Below are 6228 nucleotides of genomic sequence, written 5' to 3'. Positions count from 1 at the left end.
ACTGACCCCTAGATTATGAAGACTCAATAGGCAACATCAAAGAAATATCGTATTAAAAAAATACAATGTCTGAGGAAGGAAAAACCAACATGACTGCATCTGTATGAAGTAATGACTTAATGTCCTGCACATCACTGTTGGAGAAAACCTGTATGCTGAGTGTGGGCATCTTCAAGTACATGTGCGGGAATTCAAATCATCAGCTATGCAGTTTTCAAATTGGACCATCCAAAACCATTGGCAGCCACCAAATTCCTGACTATATTTTATGTATACCATACTGTAGTTGGAGGTTTTTAAAAATTTGTATATTTGGAATTATCATGCAGCTTTCGCATATTTATTTTGATTCATTACTAAAAAACCTGTTTTTAAGTGACATAATTACACGAACATCTATTTATTGCATTATTTTCTAATCCAGATCAATACAATATGTATATTGGAGGTATTCTACAATCTGTAATCCGCATATCTCATTTAGCTATTAACATTGGATAATACAGCATTAACAATAAAATAAAATCATCAATTACACCCAGGTAGATAATCAAATCTGGAAAATTGGTCCAAATCTAGTATACACTTAAAATACCTTCATGGGAGCAAACTAAGTGGATTATTTTTAAAAAAGAGTTGATCTGGAGACCTAAAGATATGTTAAACAAGCTTATTGTTATGTATAAATGAGAACAGAAGGCACAATAGTGACAAAAAATTTAATTAGGCTTTGGTAAAAAATTCTTCAAAGTAAAAAAAGTTTCCCCTAAAAACTACAAATTTGTCTAAAATATGACTTAGCACCCTATAAATATGCCAAAAGGACAATAAAAATCAAGGTCTTTAAAAAGTTAAGCTAACAGAGTACACACATGAAAACATTAACTATGTTTATAGAAGGTAAAGACATTATCCCAATATGGCACATGTTATTTTAATATAAAAATAAATTGCTATTGAAAATCTAAGTTCAGACTGCCTAGATATATTAACATATTTAAGAGCAGTTGTATATGGCAAGTCAAACACCATGTAAATAAGAACATTCAAATCTGTATAGTATGAATTATAGGCCAAAACCAACTTTTCCTCAGTGCTATTTTTGTTCAAACTCCATTCAGAGCTAGTACAGTCATTATTGTCAAGGTCAAGGTCATCGTGAACTTGCATGGCCGAGTGACGGCTAATTAATCAAATAGTGTAGTTTAATTTAATTAACATCAAAAATCATAATCTTTTTTATTATGCACTGAATATGTGCTATAGGTTGGGACTATACCAATTCAAATCCCATAGGCGACCATGTTAACGTTTGCGTTTAAAAACCTATATGAATATATCAACCAAAGTTGTGACCCATAAATATCAGTACTACAACCCCTACCTCAAAGTATTAACTGCAGAAAATGGTTTACCTTTCAGGGTCATTTCGTATAACCAGAGATGTTCTGCAACACCCCTCGTTTCGCACAAAATTTTAGTACTTTTTTTACAGGTACCCATACATGTTCCAAGCACAAGGCTACTTGACACGGTGGTACTACATCAAATAAAATTGCATACATATTTTAGCCCAGATGAAACTAATTTTTTTTTACAACCAACACACTCACATTTAACCAATCACAGGACTTGTGGTGTTAACTTCTCTATCAAAGTTTCGGTACACCTCGAACTTCGACCAGCCGGAAATTAATTGGTATAGTGCAACCTATACGATAACATACATGTTTCAAAAGTGTGAATCAGGTGTTTTTATGACAAACCAGGATATGGTGTGTCTTCTGACATAAACTGACAACCTCACTGAAACTGTGTTTCTACAGTGCAACCTAATTTAATGTTTACACCTCACAAACCACATGTATTTGTACGTTTTGTACTATGCAATATGTCATATTTGAAAAAATAATTTTTTAAAAAATACTACTCCTGAAAGTATTTATTGTCAGATGTGTGTGTGTGCTCGCTATATATGTAGAGACAGCATGGCTATTCAGAGTACCTCAACTCCTTAAACTTCTTCCATTGACCACAATGTACTGACTGACCCCAGATTATGAAGCCTCATAGGACCAATCAAAGAAATATCAGTATTAAAAAAATACAATGTCTGAGGAAGGAAAAACCAACATGACTGCATCTGTATGAAGTAATGACTTAATGTCAGGCACATCCATGTTGGAAGAAAATCCTGTATGCTGAGTGGGGCATCTTCAAGTTACCTGTGCGGGAATTCAAATCCATCAGCTATGCAGATTTCAAAAATTGGACCATCAAAACCATTGGCAGCCCCAATATTCCTGACTATATTATTTATACCCTACTGTAGTGGAGGTTTTAAAAATTTGTTATATCTGGAATTATCATGCAGCTTTCGCATATTTATTTTTGATTCATACTAAAAAACCGTTTTAAGTGACATAATTACCATAGTATAAGTGCAAGCTTGAGCTGTCATGTGGCGTAGAACCCATCGCCACAACAGAAGAGCGTTCTGCCATGAGGTATGTCCCTCTCTATAGTAGTAATACGCAAGCTTTAGCTGCCATGTGGCGTAGAACCCATCAAAACAACAGAAGAGCCACTGAGGTATGTCCTCTCTATAGTAGTAATGTGCAAGAAGCTTGAGCTGTCATGTGGCGTAGAACCCATCGCACAACAGAAGAGGTTCTGCCACTGAGGTATGCCCTCTCTATAGTAGTAATGTGCAAGCTTTAGCTGTCATGTGGCGTAGAACCATCGCATAACAGAAGAGCGTTCTGCCACTGAGGTATGTCCCTCTCTATAGTAGTACGGTGCAATCTTGAACTGTCTGTGGCGTAGAACCCATCGCACAACAGAAGCGCGTTCTGCCATGAGGTATGTCCCCCCCCAATAGTAGTACTGTGCAAGCTTTAGCGCCAGTGGCGTAGAACCCACGCACACAGAAGAGGCGTTCTACCACTGAGGTATGTCCCTCTCATAGTAGTAATGTGCAAGCTGTAGCTGCCATGTGGCGTAGAAACCCATAGCACAACAGAAAGAGCGTTCTACCACTGAGGTATGTCCCTCTCCATAGTAGTAATGTGCAAGCTTTAGCTGCCATGTGGCGTAGAACCCATCGCACAACAGAAGAGCGTTCTGCACTGAGGTATGTCCACTCTATAGTAGTAATGTGCAAGCTTGAATGTCATGTGGCGTAAACCCATCGCACAACATACGAGCGTTCTGCCACGAGGTATGTCCCTCTCTATAGTAGTAATGTGCAAGCTTGAGCTTTCATGTGGCGTAGAACCATCGCACAACGAAGAGCGTTCTGCCACTGAGGTCGTCCCTCTCTATAGTAGTAATGTGCAAGCTTGAGCTGTCATGTGGCGTGGAACCCATCGCACAACAGAAGAGCGTTCTGCCACTGAGGTATGTCCCTCTCTATAGTAGTAATGTGCAAGCTTGAGCTGTCATGTGGCATAGAACCCATCGCACAACAGAAGAGCGTTCTGCCACTGAGGTATGTCCCGCTCTATAGTAGTAATGTGCAAGCTTTAGATGCCATGCGGCGTAGAACCTATCCTCAAAAATACAATGGACCCAATGGTACATTGAAGGCCGTGGTATGTGCTGACATGTACGTATGAAACTGCATCTAAACGATCCGTCTAAATATGTTAAATTACCTTAGTGTAAAGATGTGCTGAGATATAATTAAAAGAGTCTGTTCCTTTGTTTTCACTTTCAAAATGGCAACATTCGTTTCTTTTGTATTAAGCTTTCAACAATGCCATAGACATTGGTGCTATAGACCGACATAGAGACTAATGGCAAGCAGAAACTAGAAAAAAACATTACTGTTAAGAAGTGGAACTGCGATATAAGCATTGACACCTGTTTTAGGACAGTGTATACAAGATATCTTTTTTTGTTGTTTATTAAACGTTAAACTTGGTCAGGCGTTAACAATCTTTCACACAATCTGTTATTCTTGTTATGATTTTCTTTATTTTACTACAGATAGTTAGGCCAATGTAATGTTTCAAACTTACACTTTCTTAGAAATAATAGGGACAAAACATTGATCTTCTTTGCTTTTCTTGTAACTGTAGAACCAATATGAACGTGTATTTAGTAATTTGGATACTATGTTTGTGTCTTAATTTTCGATATTTTTAATGTTAATCACACATGGAGTGACGTTCTTCCGGTGTTTCTTTAATGTACAGCAACACGAATATTTTCGATATATTATGTTTTAAGGCACTGGACATTGGTGGAATAAAAAAATAAAAATTAATATTTAAAAATATTTTTAATGGAGCTTTTCGGTATTTTTTTTTAATAATCTTATCACAAATACTCATCATTCATGTACCCTCGTGCACATCCGGGTGATCCTAGCTTACCTATTGCCAGCAATACGAACATGGCGCTGGTTCAGTAGTCGTCTATACCACTAGAGTGTCAACCACGCTGTGATAAGAACTATTTTTCTATATATAACTACCAGTCCTGTTAAAACTAGTGTATCATTCTAAGCCACCTCACTCGTCGCCATGACTTCTACCGCCACGGTCACTACAGCCACTCCCTTACCGAATGCTACTACTGCTACATCTACAGTCTCCGCGATGTCCATACCAAGAAAACAACCTTGTCTTCTAGTTACTTTTACTCCGACACGATCCGAGCTTCATCCATATTCTGCCTTGCCCCCTCTCCACGCCCCTCCCATCCCCCATAGACATGGACGTAGATACCATGCATACCATGCATAATGACCACATAATTTATATTTTGAGGTTCTTCAATTACAGGAAATATCAATTTAGAAATTATGTGTGAGGAATATACCAGAAGTTAAGCGAGGGCAGTCAAATGTTCACGACTGAATTTAGTTTATACTAATACTCAAAACACTCTAAACATTGGACCCAATAAACCCATTGTTTCCTGTATGTATGAGAGAATTGTTTTCTAAATAGTAAATTTCAATCAAATCAACCACATGTTCAAGTGACATAGATCTGCATAGATGGTTTCGTGATCCCTACACTATATTGGATAGTCTAGGTATGTAAACAAATCTTACACTGATGGTACCGATACCCACCTTTTGTGATTTGTGTTACATCTTCCCGGCTAGTTTTATATTGTTACTGAAGAAACATTATTAGACAACTCTTCTAAAACAAAATTTATTTTAGAAGAGTTAATATATAAATCTTCCGAATTTAATTTCTTTGGTAATGGATGGATTTGGGGTATGAAAATAATGAGTTCCCCAGGTTTAAGGCGAATTAATTTGTAATACCCCTCACGTAACTGATATCTTCCGACATCTACACCTGAATCCCTTAGTGACTGGTGCACCTAATTTATTTCTGGCTTAATTACTATTTATCGGACTAAATGTACTGCACATTTTTTACTCTTGAATTTCCCCCTTAATTTTTGTCTTTCTATTATGGGAACATTTCCTAGTAGAGCTTCAAAAGCTGTGCTCCCAAGTAAAACCTTGAACCCTTGTTATGTAAGCATATCAATACCTACTAAACAAACAGAGTATAATGTGCCCACGACAGGCTTGACTGAACCCAAACTAACTGGGTAAAACAAGGTGAAACGCCTATCGTAATCTGGAGAACAATGTAATGGTTAAATTCACCTCCTGAATTCAGAGGAAGACAAGGAAAGGAATGTTTGTTCAACGACACATCAAGACATTTCGACAGAGACAAAGAGAGGAAACCCGCTGCCTCCACATAGTCTATTTATAACGATAGACAGACTAGTGGACCTACCTACCACGTAGTCTGACAGTCATGGTACACTGGATATAACTGGGGAAACCCCCCAAATTCGAATGGCGATCCATCCTAGAACCCATCGCACAACAGAAGAGCGTTCTGCCACTGAGGTATGTCCCTCTCTATAGTAGTAATGTGCAAGCTTGAGATGTCATGTGGCGTAGAACCCATCGCACAACAGAAGAGCGTTCTGCCACTGAGGTATGTCCCTCTCTATAGTAGTAATGTGCAAGCTTTAGCTGCCATGTGGCGTAGAACCCATCGCACAACAGAAGAGCGTTCTGCCACTGAGGTATGTCCCTCTCTATAGTAGTAATGTGCAAGCTTGAACTGTCATGTGGCGTAGAACCCATCGCACAACAGAAGAGCGTTCTGCCACTGAGGTATGTCCCTCTCTATAGTAGTAATGTGCAAGCTTGAGCTGTTATGTGGCGTAGAACCCATC

Source organism: Gigantopelta aegis, chromosome 10 (assembly GCF_016097555.1).
Source record: "Gigantopelta aegis isolate Gae_Host chromosome 10, Gae_host_genome, whole genome shotgun sequence".
NCBI lineage: Eukaryota > Metazoa > Mollusca > Gastropoda > Neomphalida > Peltospiridae > Gigantopelta > Gigantopelta aegis.
The sequence above is the reverse complement of the archived record's forward strand: the minus strand, read 5'-3'. Positions refer to the sequence as shown.